This window comes from Melanostigma gelatinosum (assembly GCF_949748355.1).
Source record: "Melanostigma gelatinosum genome assembly, chromosome: 5".
In the NCBI taxonomy this organism is placed as follows: domain Eukaryota; kingdom Metazoa; phylum Chordata; class Actinopteri; order Perciformes; family Zoarcidae; genus Melanostigma; species Melanostigma gelatinosum.
The window spans coordinates 19,760,682-19,780,551 of NC_136638.1; the positions used below are offsets into that span (position 1 = coordinate 19,760,682).

General features: G+C 43.8%; 1 protein-coding gene across 5 annotated transcripts in view; it reads left to right on the forward strand.

Moving 5' to 3' along the window:
- Positions 1-19,870, forward strand: part of fgf13a (fibroblast growth factor 13a) — a 75,602-nt gene that overhangs the window by 9,345 nt on the left and 46,387 nt on the right. Inside the window, exon 1 of one of the 5 annotated variants that reach the window (XM_079268799.1) lies at positions 18,111-18,128. The exons of the other annotated variants lie outside the window; for them this stretch is intronic. The gene's annotated coding sequence lies outside the window, so the exon portion shown is untranslated. Of the gene's footprint in view, positions 1-18,110; positions 18,129-19,870 lie in introns of those variants that run through there. 5 annotated transcript variants of the gene reach the window in all.

Here is a 19,870-nt window from a genome sequence, read left to right on the forward strand (position 1 = left end):
AATGATCACATCACTGTCAAAGTAATTAGAGGAGACAAGTCTCTGCCTACAATGCAGGAGAGAGAGAGAGAGAGAGACAGAGAGACAGAGAGAGAGAGAGAGAGAGAGAGAGAGAGAGAGAGAGAGAGAGAGAGAGAGAGACAGAGAGAGAGAGAGAGACAGAGACAGAGACAGAGACAGAGAGAGAGCGAGAGAGAGAGACAGAGACAGAGACAGAGAGAGAGAGAGAGAGAGAGAGAGACAAAGGGAGGTGAGGGAGGTGAGGGAGGGAGTGAGGGAGAGATGGCAGTCAGTGATCTAACAGTAATCCATAACAGCAGAAGTAGCCACCATAAAGAAGATGCTGTAGGCGAAATGAAAAGGTTGAGCGCAATAATGACATAAGCTTTGCTTAAAGGTTACAGTTGAACATTTAGACGGGGACGATGGAGTCGTCTGATTTATCTAAACCCTCTTAGAGTAACTGTTGCAGTTTCACTCCTGATTCCAGGTTGAGATGAAGTGCTGCTTAATACTCGATAGCTGTGGACAATCCATGGATCTTATTTTAAACTTTGTGCAGTGCCCATGTGTTTCATGTTTCAAGTAGTCAGACGCATTACATATATATATTTTTTTCACTCTTCATTGTACCATTTACAGCACAAACACCTTTTTTATCACAGTAGCCTTCAGAACATGTCTGACAGTGAAGGAAATATACTGCAAGCCCCAACCAGAGTCTGAGAAGGCTCTTGTTTTCACATGATGGCCTGTGTATACGTGTGTGTGTGTGTGTGTGTGTGTGTGTGCGCGTGTGTGTTTGGCCTGCCAGTGTGTTCCCAGGATTCTGCAGGGCTGTCTTTGTATTTGGCTGTACTCTGTAGATCAGAATGGAAGACATCTGGTGTTTGTTTATGGCTCAGATTTGTTCTGTCTGCATTGTGTGATAGACGTCTGTGTGCTGTGCTGCATGTATGAATCTTAATACAGTCCGTGTGTCTCATCATGACTGTGTGTGTGTGCGCGTGTGTGTGTGTGGTACAAAAGGAACAATTAGTCCCTAGATCAATTAGTCAATTGAAAAAAAATAACGGCACCAAAAGATAATACGGCGTAATCTTATACCCGCACTTAAAACGTAACAGTGACATTCACACTGGACAATGAATATTTGATGAAATGTGGACTGTACACACTTGCATGCACTCACGCATTTCCACATGATTACAGTGCCTTCGTGCTCATAGCATGATTGCGTATTGTGTGAACTAGTGTGTCTTCTAACAAGCTGTATTTGGACACTGTGGGCACTTTTGGTGGGATGAACAGAATGTGTTGTTAACACTGTGTGGAGGCAGTCCTCACACTTGATCTAAAATCAGTCACAAACCCGTTAAAAAAAATACTTGCATGGCTCCTTAGGAAATAACTGGAATATGAAAGAGAATAAAAGTGCTATTTTTTCTCGCCCGGTCGTTGCACTTTATTCATTGTGTATTTTCTTTGAGCCACTGACAGTTTGAGCTCTTTCCATAACAAACTCCATCCTCCAGCCATCCCCAGGCAATCCTGTTTGTGGTGCAGATGAAAATGGCCGTAATGCATCAACAAAGCAGAGGCTGTACTTTAGTAGATTGCAAAAATGTAATCATTGAAAAAACAAAAATGATGATATGCTATATCATTTTTCTGGAGATTAAGGAAGTGTTGAAGCGTAATGCTAACAACATGCTCGACAAATGCACAGGCACCATAAGCTAGATGTGTTACACACACTTATAAGTGTGTGTGTGTGTGTGTGGGTGTAGAGCTCTCAGGGACAGATGGCTGCTCAGTCTCATTGCGAGTTGCTCTACCAGTCTCTTGTGTTTGGCTCTTGGTCTCCATCCCGTCTTGGCCGTAGCATCACTGTAATACCCACCCACCCACCCACCCATACAGCACGCGCACACACACACACACACACACACACACACACACACACACACACACACACACACACACACACACACACACACACACACACACACACACACACACACACACACACACACACACACACACACACACACACGTGTGCACAAACATCACTTGGAATTATCCGAGTACATACCCAGCAGGCTAACCAAGCTGCCTACTCTGCGATAACCAGTAACCCTGCTGCTGAAAGTGACAAACACAAATGAAAGTGGCAAATGTAAGCCTATGAAACTCCCTCGAACATTAATTTGACTTAAAAGCGTCCTCAGGATGAGGGTAGCAATAGTAAACTGTATGGATGTAGCTTCCTGTGAATATTAGTTGTTATTCTCCAGCTCTATTATTTGCCTTCACCCACTCAGTCATTGCATCCACGTTAGTGATGGTTATCAAAAATCTCATTTCGTAAATAATAATGTGACGCACCAATTGTCAACCCAACTTCTCAGGCCAAATCTGCAGTTATTAGGAGCCGTCTTTATTTGTATGATTTCTAAGCTGATTTATAAATCCTGCCTCTGCACTGAACTTCAGAGTTGAGTGCAGCAGACGCTAAGGGTTTTAAAGTAACTTAATTGGCTCCACGAGCTGTGTGTCAAAGCCACCACTGCTGCCTAGAACTGCTGACAGACTGTGTTGAAAGCCAGCAGGATAAACTATAGAACTTCCTGTTGTTTTTAGAACAACTTGCACCATGTCCCTTTCACCTCCTGCACCATCTTTGCCCCACGTCTCCTTTGCCTCACCCTTTGAAAACCTCTGTCATTGCATTCATTTCACGACAATTGGAAGAGTAATAAATGCCCAAATATTTTTTTCTCATGTGCAGCTGAACTGTCCTTAAATGTGTTTGAATCTTACATTTGTACCTTCATGAAGCATAACTACTTTATAACTTTCATTCTGAGTTTGCTGTTCTCAGACAAAGTCAGTGAAGATGCGCATAAGAAGGCAGTCCCAGTCCCTGATTGCATAATTAGCCACTATACTTTTTTTAAGCTCTAATTAGGAGCAGATTGTGTGGGCAAATTGAATGAATGACGCAGTGTGGATTTACTCGGCGTAAATCATGGCCCTAGTTATCTCAAAGTCAGAGACAGTGGAATGATGAGAAACGGTTAATATGTCCACAGCTCACGGTAGAGTTGACGACGGCTGTTCCAGCTCTGCTCATTCTGCTCTGAATAAAACTTAAAAACCCTGGCGGATATATATATATATATATATATATATATATATATATATATATATATATATATATATATATATATATATATATATATGCAGGTGTGTAAGGGTGCAATTAGAAGTGTTTCTCTTCAATCATCTCTGTGTTTGCTCTCCTTAGTAGATTCTGAGACAGATAAAGAGCTGCGATTGTACAGGAAGCACCGCGCTTTTTCTCTCTTTGCTCCTAACAGTCCAAGCGTGAACGCATACACAAAACTACACACACAAGTACACACAACACTACACACACACATTCACCAAATCTCAGCAGAGGATATGTGTTGACATTGCAGGTGCATGCATCTTCTTAGTCACTCAGATTTACAATGTAAAGGAATTCTTTGCTCGAGAATGTGACTCAAGGGTTGTTTGTCTGCATACAAATGCTCAATAGAAGAAAGCCGTATCATTAAAAGCTCCTGAACATCCCGCTATAATACAAACAGTTGCATCATTCGTGGGCTTGTTGACATCACATCCAGGAGAAAAACAGTAAAAATTACAGTAAACCTCAACCACAGTAATTGAGCCCTCCCCTTTAAATGTGAAATCCAAATCTTGCCCGGACATAATTACAGCGCCGGTAATGTTATGCTTCTCACCCGCTATTCCAAACTATTTTGAGCTGGACTTATTGAAGCCGTGCCGCCGCTCATTAAGTTGTTTGTCTTCGCAAAGTGATCTCTGCTTGCCCACTGCTGCTTACTAATGAGCAGTTGTGTCACGGCACCCTGCCCGCTGATTGAGGGGGTGATGAACGCAGCAAAATGAAAGAGAAATGACCCGATGGTGGCAGATTTTCTAATTGCCAGGGGCGAGACTGGCATTCACGGTTTTGGGCTTGTTAACAGGCAGTTGTGTGGGTGCTCTGAAGGTTCCCGTGGACGTTGTTGACAACACAGACACCAAGGTTTAAGGAGACATTAAGCTCCGCTGTTACACATTGGAGGCTTATTCATTGGAATTATACAGTTAAGATGTAAGATGCTGATTCTCCACACTCATGTCATATGAGCTTGAGAATTCAATGTTAAATTGCATTCCCATGGCAGCAGGTTTTCACAATGTTCATCAAATCTCTCATGCAGCAGAATCTACTTCACTGTCCATCTGTATGCTCAGTATGCTGCAAAGACTCATAGTTTCTGCCAAAATATGGCAAAAAATATACTGGCGGGGCTTGAGGAGGCCCATGAAGTGACACTAAAGCATTGTATTTACTCATATTTGGGCAAAACAATAGCTGGAACATACTGATCACACAGATGGACAATGGAAGCGTGGATTATGGTGCTATGAGGGTTTAAGAGGATATCTTTCTGCCCTAAAAACGAGTCAACGTTCTATTTCTAAATCGAATGAAGTGAATTCAAGCTGATTACAGCTGCAGTTTCTTTGTGATGGGCCAAACTGTATGAAGCTCATTTTATGGTTTTACTGTTTCACAGCTGTTATGGATTCAACTTAACAGTAAAGTCGACCATGGAGTCAGTTTCACACTCAAACCTATCAAGGCTCTGAAGAACAAGTCTCACACCAGCACTTAAGAACCACATTCCATGTGCTGGCAATTCCCTGAACCAAACAGTCACGACATTGTGCTCGGGGTATTTTTACAGAATCTCAGCTGTAGTTACCTTCCATCTCCATCAGTTTTTACAGCATATCTCTACAGACACTCGAAATGACTTGTTCCTTCAACCTTTTAAGCCAGGCAGCGTATTTTTTCCTCCATGATGAAATGCAGAAATGGATGTAGCTCCCAGTCACTGGACACAGCTGTCTGATTATCTTCATTTGTGAGCATTGCGTCAGCTAATGTTTGTGTGTGCAGAGGCCCATGCATGAGGCCATTGCAAGGTTACTTCATGTGACTCCTCCATGGCTGCAGGGTCTCTCCCTGCCTCTCTCGCTCTCCTCCCGCTTTCTCTCCGTCTCTCCCCCTTTCAATGCTGTAGGATGCTGTCCGAGCCAGCAGCCGTCTGAATGCTGATGACTGTCTGCACAGATAACCTGCGACCGACCTCACTGTCTGACCCTCAACAGTAACCCTGGTGTAGCCAGGCAAGTTTAAAAAAAAAAAAGAAGAAAAAACAAGACGACACTGTTGTTGAACCGGGTGACTGGAGGTTACACAGCATAGCACTGAGCTACCTAGCTGTGCAGAACTAGAGCAAGTGTGCTGCCATATGAGTAGCTATACCTTCAGGGCCTGTTGGCTTATTCCAGTGTGTTCCAGTGGCAGAGACATAATCATCCCTTATGTTACCCTGTCCAAAGATTTCCTTCTGTCAGTGCCTCTGTAACAAGCCCACTTCTATCCTGCAACACTCAGAAAACTGCTCTCAACTCTGTCACCTTTCCTTTCTGCTCACACCACTTACTTCTTTTTCATCAATCCAAACTATAGCACGAACACAGTACTCCCTTTTTTTAGTTCTCTTCCTCAGCGACACTCAGCGATTTTATGTGTAAAACCAACGAGCTTGTGACATCCTGGGCCAGAAGTGTTACTGTGGCCCGTCCATGCTGTTTGCATCTGGGGGCTGGTCGCATGAGAGCAGAGCGAGCGGTGATAACTGCAGAGGAATGAAGTGAAATTCAAGTGTGGTCAAAATTTGAACGTCAAAATAATGCATGAGGAGAAACTCAAAAAGCTATTTGACCAGATAGTGACTCCATTTAAACACTGGATATCTGCTCGCTGGCTATGTACTTGTAGAAAAGAGCCTCTGTTCATCAGAGACTTGTGTCTATTACCTGTAACCTCCCCTACACACACACACTCATCCCTCCATCAACTCACTTTTGTGTTACCCTCATCTCACCCCTCTCTATTGCCTCCTGGGAGCCTCTCATCTTCAAGCTTCGCTGACTTGTCCTCATGTATTGCGCTCTACTTGATCCGCACACATTCATCAGTCACCTGCTTCCCTGAGACATCCCTCCTCATGACTGTTGCCCAAACGGGAAGTGGTTTTCTAATCATGCGTGTGCCCGTGTTGATTTTAATGTTTTACGTGTGCACATGCAACATAATGCCTGTAAACATGGCAATCAGTGCATGGTAGAGCAACAGTGGCAGTAGCGTCAGAAAGGGTGTCCATCCCAGGGTGCAATGGGAGTACTTGAGGAAATGTAAGCAGCTTAAGCAGTCTATGATGTTGTCATCTCTTCTCAGCTGAGCTCCCAAAATAACAGGCCCTCTGGGTACAGACTGACAGGGCTGAGCAGGGCACAGTCAACAAACAGACCCAGAACAACCCGGCCCAGATTAGTTTAGACCAGCCCCGTAACTCAGTCCACTTGTGCTCAAACTGGTCGATTCAACCTTGCAAAGTTATTCCAGCGGACTGCGCCTTTACATGAGATGACAATGCTCATCCTCTCATCCCCTCGACCCAGAAACCTGCATGGGTCGGCCCATTTTATAACGGCCTGGATGTATAGCAGGCAATTTCCCCATGAAGCCTTGCCTTTTGCAGGCTCACGTGTTGGGCAATTTATTAAAGAGCACGCTCTCTACCTGAGCCTAGTGTGGCTGGCGAGGTGGTCGCAGTGCTGGTGGCAGGGGAGGTAGGATTAACGCGTGTGTGAAGTAAAGTGTGTCGGAGAAGGAGGGCCTTACACTTCCACTGAGACAGCAGATAGAGAGAAGTGTTTAAGTCTCCTCGCCGCCCCCCTTTTCTCTCATAGGTCATAATGTAGGCTATAGGCTAGCCCATGTATAGTCCAAGTATGGTAACACACAGCATGCATGTCTAAAAGTGGGGGCGTCGGCATGGAGCGGCCCCCTCCCTCTGTGTCACATAATGTGATGTAACGCATGCAGGAGAATGAGTGCTTGTGTTTGATGTTGTGGACGTAGGTGACCATGTATGGTGTGTTATTTTCTGGCTGTTTCGTTGCCTCAGATGCAGCACTGTAGGAGTATGTGGATGAGCTCATTCTCACCTGTAAAATGTAGAATGAATTATTCATGATTGAGAGCTGGATTGAGTTTACAATGAGCTATTTCTGGAATGCCACATTTGAATATTATATAAAACAAAAAAAATACGTCTGATACATAATGCCATGTTTTTTTATGCGTGCTGTCTGTTCTTTATTTGACAAATTGAAACCAGACATTTCAAGGCTTCGGAGGAAGTATTTGACTTTTATTGCAGTTATGAACCGAGTCCCTGGTGTTCAGAGCTAACTTGCACATACAGTATCTTTCCAGCCTCTGCTGTAGACGGTGAAAAATACATACCGTGTGTGTGATCATGGATTCAGATGAGAACTGTAGATCAAATCCGTCTTCTCTCTATTTCTGTGTCTCTCATGGAGACGACTTATAGCAACGGAGGAAGAAGATGAGACGTACAATTCCAGCTGCACATGAAACCCGAGTGGCTGTCACGCACAAAGTCATTGGTTTCGATTTCTGTCTTACTGACAAGCTAAGAAGGGATGTGTTTATATATACTGTATATGTTTTTTTCCAGCACCCTGTCAAACACAATTACAACACATAGCAGTCAACATCTTACCCTGGTCTAACAATGGCACAATGACTGCAGTGCGGGGGGATTATTCCAAATGGTGACTAAAAGGAGAAAAAGAAGAACAAATCATTTAAAAACTTGAATATAAAATACTTTTGTCTGCAAAGAGCTTTGATATCCCCACCTTTGAACACCAGCACCACTTAGACTATGTCTGCTCTTGTCTCTCTATACATTAACACTAATCCCAAGGCCAGAAGCATAATTGCATCAATCTCATCCGCTCACATATTCCCTCCGGCCTGTTGTGGAACTCAGCCCTCTCACTCCACCATCCATTTCAGTTGCCAACATAAGTTGCAGTCAGTTGTTGTATTTAAAGAATGAATTGGTCACTAAGCTGTCATCGTGCTCTCCGCCTTAAAGTGCCATGTTCACAGAGCGCCATTTCTCCCGTTTATGGCCCAGGTCAGGGCGCGGAGAAGGCATGCCGACGATGAGGAGAATGATGATGGCTGGAGTCATGCGGTGTTGATTACTCCAAGGTGATTGCTTGCCTTATCTCGTGGTTATGGTGCTCTTCTTCAGGGTGACCCCGGAGGTGCCGGGGTGTGACGGGGCATTCTACGACTTGTCAGGAAAGGAATTTGGCCGCTGAGGTTACATGTGCTATATTTAGCCCTCTTTTACAGCCAACGGTCATTTGTGCTTAAGAGACGTGACCTTTTTCAATCTGTTTGAAGAACAGGCTGTTTAAATTTGAATTGGGTATTGGTGCAGTAGATGGAGCGATGATACTTTTAGATTTTGTATATTAAGTGTAATTTGCATTAACTGAATGACTGCTTTTCCCATTAGACAGCAATCTGGGTCTCTCTCTCACACCTCTTACAGGTCTCCTCATCTTTCTCTTTGTCTGTATCTGTTTCTTCCTGCTCAGGATGCTGCTATCCTGACAGACAACTCCCATCATCTCTAGCTGCTTTACCCACACTCCCCTGTGGATAGTGAAACTGCAGGCCGGCAGCAGCAAAGGTCAATAGGAAAACCACCGCTGCTCCCTTTGTTGATTAGTTTTCCTACCCTACATTATAAAAGCTTGCCGTTAAGCTCGCCCTGCTTTGTGGTACATGTTATGTCATAATACAAAGTAACAATCCAGGTTACCAACATTTCCCCTTCTTCAACTTTGGTAAAAAGCCGAGTGACTGACATTGCAAACTAGACAGAATGAGAAAAGCTCAGTGTGTAGAATGGCTACTTGACCCTAATGGCTTTTTGACATACCCTGGTAATCAGAGTTACGCTGGAAAAGTTCAGTTAAGGGAATTGCGCTGGACCAGAGGTCCTGAACTACAATCCCTCTGGGTTTTATGGCCTCCAGCCATAATGGAGAGTGCGTGGTTAGGTTATTTGAAGGACAAAGGCTAGTCCGGTCTGCGTTAGATTCAAACCTGACAGACTGTGGAGAGAGCACCAGGTGTAAGTCTGTGAGCATCATGTGTACACGTGTCAGCTCCTGCATATACTGTACGTAGCCAGCGGTAGTGCGTTCGTGCTTGCTGCTCTGACATTTATAATGTCTGTGAGTTAAAGAGTAGTAGAGAGTGGCAGGAAAAACAACAACAACCTCCAACCAGACAATTGAATGGCTCCATGACCCCAGAGTGCCAGCAAACAGCTGCGATGTGAAAGCCTGGCCTTTTCTCTCTTTTTATTTAATTCTATCAGTTAGCCAGCATGGAAAACAAAACTAAAAAAACAACAACAACCCTGAAATGTCATTTGGGACACTGGTGCAACCATCATTACAATGAAACGATGACACAGTATGTGCCTACAGTGATAAGGACTTCCTGTCTGCAACAACTCACAAATCCACACAAGGCAAATCTGATCTCAGAGGTTCCAGATGCGTCATCTTATGTTTTCAGGCTACGACTTGGCTTGTGAAACCAGCTGTATGTGTGTCTATCTGTATCTATATAAAACACAAGGTCCGTAAGACCACGGAGGTCGTTCTTGAAACCTCGACATAAAAAGACGCACAGCCTGATCATGATGATCACGGAGGTGATATTGACTTTCACTGATCTGCATAATGTGTCATGGATGAGGTCAAATTCTGGCTGTTGTTGAAGACAAGAGCTGCACATATGATGTGAGCCATGCTGCATGATTTGGAATGCCGCACTCGGCATGCTGTAATATCATGAAGCACGGCGGATATTGGGTTTATTCTTAGTGTCTCTTCATCTCAGTTGAATAGGACATCTGGCCCTGTGGCAATACAACCGTAATAACAGGAGGAAATAGATGCTGTAACAAGATGCCCTCTCAGTGCCATTTCCATCGCTCTAGTGCAGCAGTGTGGCATTTGTTCCCAGTGTGCCGATTGGTTTTGTGTTAAAAACAAAAAGGGCAGTGCTGTTAGTACAAACTGACCTAGGGACAGCGTATTATCTTCACCAAATGGCTGCCCAGATACATAAGATCAGTGCCATCCATTTAAAATAAAGTGCTTTACGACTGGGCACTAATTCTCATCGGTTCATTGAAAAAACGAGGGAGCAGTATTTCTTCTTAATTTTTTCTAGCACACAGCAATGCTTCCTTTAGAATAGCATTAATACAATGTGTGCAAATAACATACAGCACAAATGCGCTTTGCAGTGATTGCGCCAAGCCTTGCTCATTGTAAACCATTTGCTGCATATATGTGCCTTCAATTATTTAACATGGCAAAGTGTGACAAGGATTTCTACTGCAGAGCGGACAAACGCGTCTCTCATCTCAGGAGTGATTGCTGAAGTGACGATGTGTTTTGCCAGAAACAACAGTGCACAATCAAAGTTACAGCATGTATGGACCAGGACGTACACACTCTCTCATGTTGACGGCATGAATCCTGACATGCACACTGATTCACCACTGCTCCTTTTGAATGACGGCTTCGCTGCGTTTTGAAGAGAATCAACTCCGACACGAATCAGTAGGTGAAGCCCACTCACAATGTACTCAATAGGCATCAGGGCAGATAAGTGTGATGTAGCCATTAATGCCTAATTGTTACAATTGTTCCTCATTAAACAGGTATCGACCACACTAATAGCCCGCAGCCCGTGAGCAACACTGCCTCATTTGACACCGTTCTGTAACAGTGCAGAGGATTCACTCTCGTTTCTCCTCTCAAGCCGTGGATGTTGTCATGGTAATTATCTGGAACATGGTGAAGCGGTTAAGTGTTTTGTGGCCTTGGCTCCTGCTCGTCACTGTATGAACACAAACATCCAAAAAAAAAAGCTGTGGCACCGTTAATGAGGGGGAGAACACAATCATCTCTCTGTGCAGGTGGAGGAGAAGGCAGGTACTGGGCTCTGTATCTCAGCTATTCATTCATCCATCAGCAAATCAATCAATGAGTGAATAAATGAATGGAATGATTGTTGCCATACAAAAAAAAACAACAACATTTCACTGGAGCTAAACCTGAGACGGCGTATTTCTGTGTGGGTCACCAGCTGCTCCCCTGGCCTGGCGGGGTAGAATATTCTGGAATAGCGTGACAGGATAACAAGTGGTCTTCAGTTACAGAACCATTTTCACATGAGGATCATCAACAACTGGCCCTCTCCTTCATCTCACACCATCCCTCCCTGACGCTGTCGATCACTCGCACGGCATTAATAAAGAGTTTGGCCGCTCTCTCTCCAGGTGTTTCGGATTAAGTTGTGTTGTGGTAAAGATAGTTGCCGGGACAACCTGAAACCCCATGTAGTTTGTACCAGCTTCTCTCCAACAGTTTGAGCACATTTTCCTCGTCCTGATATAGACCAGACCACAAGAGTCACGCTGGAATTACTCGTTAGTTGAGAACGCTGTCACAATTGAAAGTTGTTTCAATGTTTTAAAATTGTATTGTTACATTTTGGCAATTAGTGCGACATACCGGTAATTTTAAAAGAAGGCTGCTTAAGTACATCAGCCAATTAATGAGGCATAGAGTCAAGACAATGCTGCCAAAGAATGATTACACATCTTTAGAAACCAAAGTACACCAGGATTATTTCTTTGAAACATAATAGTCATGCTTCGCTTTAACCCAGATGTACTGGAGCTGGTTTTATAGTTGTGGCTTCAGGGTTGACGGCAGAGCTACGGTGCTTACAGTATGCTGTACGCTGTATGCTGTACGTGATGTGCGCCTCCTAAAAAACACATCTCGACATCGTGGGATACAGAGAATTCAGTCATTGCACCTGAAATAAGATGCTGAACTATAAATCAAAACGCACAGCATAGGAATCTATTCAATCTCTTGCATCGTTATATGTCTAGCTGTGTATATCTTACTGATGGAATACTACGAGGGTGAACAGTTACAGGAAACTTCAGAGAGACTGAAAAATAATTCTCTTTTCAGACACTGTTTGACTTGTTGTTGGAGATATCTGGTTGCCAGTAATCTCTGAAAAAATGTCAATAAAAACGACCAGGACCCTGGTTAGTCACCTGTTGCTACTACAAGTGCTCGTAAATACCAGGAGCGGTTTAGATTTCTATTTACCACTTGTGTGTGTGTGTGTGTGTGTTGTCGGTGTATGGCGAGCCCGGGTGTTTTGATAACGCAGAGTAAAGCAGCTGTCCTAAGCAGTTCCTTTGTAATTGGGATCCCTCAGATCAGGCGATCTGTAAACACCAGATAGTAAAACTAGCCCGGAGCCCGACTCAGCGTTTGACACACAGTCTCTTTTTCACGTACTCTTACACTCGCATGCCAGTGCAGAGACACCGGGACTTCATGGGCCTCTTTAACTGTGAATTGTCATTAAAATCACAGCATCCAACGCTTGAAAAACTAAATGAGTGGCCACTTACAGCACTTGTGCTTTCGATTGGTCACCATCCGCAGGGCTCAGCATGATGACCCCCTTATCACAGACGATACCCCCCGTCCTATTTACGCTCATGACCGAATATGATGCTTGTCAAAACGCTGGCTCAGGACGAAAGTGAGACGGGGGAGAAATGTTGGCTAAACTTGCTTTGCCTATGTAAGGCATTTATACAAGACACTCAGCTCCATGTCTGGATGGACTAAGTGCATAATTCATGTCTTGGTATAAAGCTAAATCCTCTCTCCGTCTCCCTCTGCTGTACCGCTCAACTGGGTAATGGCTTCTGTCTGTGTCGTCATAAAACACTGTTTTCAGTTTGTGTTTAATCTTGTTTTTTTCTCTCTCCAAAATCAAAATGTCAACATTATGAGTTTGCATCCTAACCGCTGGGCCAGCAGGACACCCAAGTGTATATATTAATGATACCATGATACATCAAATCTTTGAGTTCGTTATAGAATTACCTCTCCGCGTTCAACAAGATTTGATATTATTCTGCTTACAGTGTACAGACGCGTGAGCAGCCAGCATGAGAAAGTAAAGGCAGCATTACTAATGTGCATACAGTAACAAGACATAGACATACAGTCAGACGTCAGTCTAAAGGACCGTCTTGTTGTGCTGTAGTTTTTGTGGTGGGTTTTAGTGAATCTCTCCTTCATCAGTCCCTTCAACATGTAATCCAATAAAACAGCATGGTTGACTGTTAAGTTGTGATGATTTAAAGCTACAGGTCATGGCGTTGTAAAACATGGATTATGGCTTTGTGTACAATGTGTATTCTCACACACACACACACACACACACACACACACACACACACACACACACACACACACACACACACACACACACACACACACACACACACACACACACACACACACACACACACACACACACACACACACGGGCCCTTGGGCACATTGTAGTGTGCGCTTTGATATTTGTTATACAAGCATATTAGACACACTGCACGCACACACTGCACGCACACATACACACACACTTTTTTGTGCGAGTCTGTTCCGACATAAAAAGCAAGATGATCAGAGACCATGACCTCACCGTAAGCAATGCAGTGGATATTGTAGTCATTGCCGTCTGACTGTGACGTCGGTGCTACAACTCCGGTTTGAGTTCTTCAAAGTGACAGCGCACACAGAGCAGGCTGTTGTTTTCACAGTGCTGGCGGTGTATTGGGACAGGGTGACATAATGAAGGTGACCTTGTGGACATCTATTGGGCTCTGAAAGATTCACGCATGAAGAGTTTGATAGAAACCACCACCGAGCAAAACATTAAAGGCGGAAATCAGACCGGTGAAACAGCAGAACATTGCGTGTTTGGATTCGTGTCAAACTCTTTAGATCCACTCAGAGTCAAAAGCAAACACAGCAACCACAGAGAGGCTTCTGTGTGCAGCACAACATGTTAGCAGATCAACAGACGACAGCAGACCGTCACACAACTGTTCTGGCGTGACTGATGACTGCCTGCAGCACCACCCTTCATTGTCCCAGTGTCCCTTTCCCTCTGGCTTCCCATGCGAGCATGTGGGTGCGTGGTCTTCGGAGTGTGTTGAGCACGTGATAGGTTAACAGGTGGGACGACTTGGCTGATGTAGAAGGAAATGTTCAGGCTAGGGAACAGCTGCGAGTGAATAGGATCCCCTCGGTGTCAGACCACAAGACCTGGGAAATATTTTTAAATTCATATTCTAAATAGTGGGCTGCAATGCCAGTGATGCACCTACTGTTCTCCGGTTTGTTCTACGACACGTTCAACAACCCGTGTCAGCTGTGTAACTCGGCCACTGCTGCAGACAGGGTCTTTCTATAAATCTGCAAAAGCTAAAATAACTAATCTCGATTTCTAGTTGAGCCGGACTTTCCAAAGCACAGCATGGATCTATTTATACAGCTTTTCTGGGTCAGATTAACTGCATTTCTGGGTTGATTTCAAGCCCTTGCTTGAAATTCTAAATAGTAACTATTTAGTGACAAAGTCACTGCACGTGCAAGAAGCACACGAGGAGGAAACAAGAAAAGGTTCGACTGATTGGTGAGCTGTCCCGTCACTTAACTCCAACAAAGGCTATACTGTTCTGGAATAACCCTGTTTGTTCCGGTTCAACTCCTCTCTTGCTGTGGTTCCCATCACAAAGCACAACAAATGCCTGGCTGTTTACCCAACTTGAAACAAGCAACAAAGGGGTGCGTGCGTGTGTGTGTTTGGATTTTGTCCCTCTTAAAATGCATCATTAGGAAACTGAGCCATCAAACACTAATCCCATATTTTTGATGATTCAGATAGCGTTGGCGCTAGCTGCTCCCAAATCTCCTCTCTCTGAACGCCTGGATTTGAATCCTTTATGTAATGCTGCATCAAGGCCACGCTAGTTGGGACTCTTGGGTCAATTGGAATTGACAGTGTGTTCTTCACTCGTTAATATAGCAGAAGCCACAATACCAGCGTAACCCTTTTCTCTGATAATGTATTTTATATGTTGTTCACTTCTGCAGCAATGTAAGGACCTATTGTTCAATCCTCTCGGCTCTCATTTGATCCTTTTTGTTCTTCTCTTCTGGCAATTTTCATCTCATTTTGTTTAACCTCCACGGTTCATCAGTGAGACACAAACAGGAAACACATTCACTTTTACAGAGGAAGTAATTATGAAAACATAGTCATACATAAAACATTGATAAACTGCGTGAAGTGTGTGTTTGGTTCCGCTCCCCGTCTGGGATCAGATCTGGTGGGCAGAGGAAGACGCTGCCGTCCACGTCCGCTCTGCCAAGGACTGTGTTCCTCGCAGAGACGCTCGGATCGAGGAGGTTTATTTGGTAAAGTCATGAATAAAGAGGCTCGTAAAACTTGTGACGGTTTAATGGCGATATGATCATATGGTCCTCGCATTCATTACATAACTGTTGGATTGAGTATTGTGATTTAAGATTTGGAAACGCTGTATCTTTTGTGTCTCCATTATTCTTTGCGTCCGTGTGATTTGTGCCCAACAGTATTTTGACAAATGAGATAGCTAGAAGTAGAGGAAGTTGAGGAAAAGGGATGCAGGTAGATCGTTCAAGTTTTCCATTTCCAACAGAGCTGAGGTGTTATCGAGCACTGATCCAGGACCTGTCGACCCCACATGAACGTACACAGCAATGGGTGGACGTGGGCCCATCAGTAAGTGCACTGAGGGTTGCGACAGAGCAGAAGGTTGGGGACGGTCACCACTGCTCACAGTGACACAGTGTATATCACTCTATACCTTGGCTGGGAATTCAGAAGAAGTCTATCAACAGTATGGTTTCTCCAGCATGAAGCAACAAATGTTTTAAAAAGCAAATACTTGGCTTTCGGTCTTAGGCTTGTAATGACTACTTCGTTCCTTTCCACAGACACAATTTAAATGTATTACATATTTCTTTTTAGTTTTTTTACATGACTTTATTGATAATGATGAGTGGATACTGATTATTATATCCACTGTCTCTGTGTCAGTGTTTTGGTAGCCCGTTGTCATAATAAAGACGTACTATTTAAGAGCATTCCTCGTAGCGTATGAGGTAATATACTGTATAAGCTGCGTCTACTCTGTATTTTTGTACACAGTATGTGTGTACAGACGTGCTTGTGTCCGGTCGTGTAACTTATTTAGAACTTAACTGAACACACCCTGTGAAACAGCAGTGAACTGGTGCGCTTAGTTCACTCGCTCTCGATAATTGTGCGGAGGAGGTTGTCGACACTGTGCTAATCGTCTTATGCATAAAAGAAGACAGATGTTTCCTATTAAAATCCTTGACTGGGGATGAACCGCACCTCATAAAACACGCTATCAGCTGCTGGAAAAATGGTGTAACTTTCTGCTCAGGCTTTATTGATCCTATTACAACCTCCTCCCACAATGTTTCAGTCTAACTGAACTCAGAGGCCTAGTAATCGGCAGGCGGTAGTATACGACGCTCTACAATCCGATTTGCTCTTGTCAGCTGTTAATTGCTGTGAAAGGGATCCTTAGCATTAATCCGCCTAAGCAGGAGTGTGTGTGTGTGTGTGTGTGTGTGTGTTTGATCCCTGTCTGTTGACACGACATCCATGATACATTTAAATCCATGAGAGAGAGGGAGGATGTGTGACTGATGCTATTCTATGGGGAAGCTATGGGTTGTTGTAGGATATATTATCAGCAGGACATTACATCATTTGTGCACACTTTTTAAAGAAGACAATATTTAAGTGTCCTGCAGTAGCCGGCATGAACACGCACTGCTTCGGAGAAAAGAAAAAGTGTGTTCAATCGAACATGACATTTGACTGTATATGAAAGAAATATGTTGTGATTTTCAGTTTTTATGTGTTAATGAGTTTCTTTGTACTTTATCTGCTGTCACTCTGCCATCCGAAGCAGCATATTGAAGCATTTGAAAGTAAAAAGGTTAGAAAAACAGTGGAAATATATGCGTGTGTATGGCAGAGATACAAAGAGAGTCTACATTGATTTTCTTTCCTCAACTTGGCATATTTTCAAGCGAACAGATGCATTCCAGGGATTTAAACCTCCATGATAAAGCTATTGGGTGCGTAAAATAGTTTTCAGGGTGAAAAGGTGAAACAGGAACAGCTTTTCTTTCTGTCTCTTAAACGGGACTTAAAGAGTAAAGGAAGTGTGTTTTCTAATGTTGTTGCATCATGTGGGTGAGACATGTACTCAGGTTTAAAAGTGCAGTACCAAATATTTGATTATAAATCACAACACAATTGTTACAATGAAACTTTGACAAAAGGGATACTTCTTGATGGAGTTGGGATCCCATCTGATGGGTTGTAAGATTATTGATGGGATAGCTGAGAAGAAAAAATAGTTGGTTTTTTCGGACTTTTCTCGAATCTTTGCTTCGTTCGGTAGTTTAACCTCTTAAAGCCTCTGGTTAGTCAGAGGAAACAAGGTGTTCAACGTAGATTATGCTGCATTTGAACAGCTCACGGGCCACAAAGTTTAGAAACCACATCAATGTGTTCTTGTACAGCGTGAGAGGACTTAGCCTTTGGAGGATGTTAACTGACCATAGCTTTTAGATGTGCTACTAAGTATTATTATGCCACTTTGAGTGCTTAACGGACTAGTGTGTCCATGCTTTTGACCCTCTCTCATAATTTCTAAAAAACACAGATTAAACTGGAAGCCAATTGAGTTATATGTTTCCCTTTGGTGATTAAAGGACAATCAGGATGAAACCATTCTTAATCAGAGTGACAGTCTATATTTCTACCACAACACACAAGCATGCTCGTTATCACACGGCTCCGACTTACAGTATATCTCTGACTCATCAAGTGGGAGTCGCATGAGTGTGTGCACTTGCTCTCCCCCACTTACTCACAAGCACCAGAACCAACCAGCCACATTTCTGATGATGGGGCTATCTACTGTACTGTCTGTGACTGTCAGAGTAGAGGTGGCCCGACTCAATATGGTTCTGTGCTTCATTCCCAGGATCTCCCCTCATCATACAGGATGCAGGTGGCCTCAAAGGTCAGCTCCATACGTCTGAATACAACTCACATTCTGGAAAAAAACACATCCAATCACACAACCCTCAACCCTCCATTCACCCCGTTGGCTCCCTGTTGGTTTTGGACTTGATTTTAAGATTTTACTCATCAGTTTGAAAGCATGCCTGGGTCTGGCCCCAAGCTAAACGTTGACACTGTGCTAGTTACAATGTATTTGCAAACATGTCTTTATTCATTGCCCCCCCCCCCCCCCTTGTGTGTGTGGTTCACACTGTCATGATGCACATTGGGTGGGAGACGAGGGGAAGATGAGACTACTTCACGCAGTTTTCTTCCAGATTAATAAATATAAAAAGATGACGGGCTTTCCTCGGAGGAAGATTCCTGAAATGCAGGAATCTGGTAGCTGGATGCAGTGAGACCTAAAATGTATTATTTTCAGTTTCACATTTATTTGAATTGTCATCACAATTGTTTTGATTGAAAAACAGAACTGCCAAGCAACAAAGAACGAGAGCGAGAGAGAGACAAACATTCAGCTCAGAGGGATGAAAGCGCATGAATAAAAACACAAGCTTATTCTGAGTTTCAAAGAAAACCTCAAGTTCAAATCAACTCACTTTCTAAGGTGACTTACAGAGGAAATGAAACTATTCTTTCCTGAGATGTACCAAAGGCATCCCAGAAGACAATGTGCTAGATTCTGCTCTTTGTAAAGCCACATTGAGGCCACGGCTATTTTTGAAAACCTCGGGCTTCAGACCCGTTTCTGTGCTTAATTCTGACTCTAAGTCAGTGAGTGTGCTATTCGTCAAGTCATGATGAATGTGTCCCACCTTCCTGACGATATAAGCCATGACTTGAGTAAAATGGTGCAGATTGCTCCTCATATATGGAAGTGTAGTGCATTGCTCCGGGGCCTGACGGTGCTTCAGTTGATTACACACATCCTTGAACCCCATCTGAACACGAGGCAGGTGGTGTTGATGAGCCTGGGTGTCACTGATGACGTTTAGTCACATTAAGCCCGCTCTTCTGTTCCCGCTACATACTCCAGACGGTAAATACTGCTCACACATACTACGGCCATAAAACCTGAATTAAACAGATGAGCAACTAACCGAAGACACATCTCATCCCCCCTTCCTCCTTCTCTTTGTATCCATTTATCTTTACTGTGAGATTTATTCCCATCAGAGGGGCAAGGACATCTATTGCTAGTGTGCTGAAGGTCCAATGTGGCAACACCGGTGGCCTGTAGATCACCAGCTATTGTGAACCCGGCTGACAGCTCACTCTGAGTGGGCTGGTCTTGAGAGTGAGATCCCAGGTCCATGCCGTGTCAATCACGCATCCTTCAATCTCAATATGCGCTCTTTATCAAGGCTGGAGGTTAAGGATGAAGGAGACGGCTGTTAAAGATGGCGCACACCCCTCCTCTGTTCGGCCCCGCCGGCACTCATTTTTATTACCCCGGATGAGCCGCCAGTTAGCGGGCTCATTAATGAGCGCCGGCTGGAATTGGACATTGGCTGAAGTTGTAGAGAGTCTATTCTCATCTCTCAAACGCACCTTTTCTACCTCAGCTACGAGCTCAGGTAGCGATGAAAGAGGGAAAACAACTGCGGAGTGCATTAATGATTGTGCTAGTAAGCAGTTTGAAGTTTGACCCTTTTCCCAACTAACCTGTGGATTTGCCTCAGTGCATCTTCACACCTGTGTTGTGCAGGTGAAACAAACCCTTCAGTGTTTGTGTGGTTT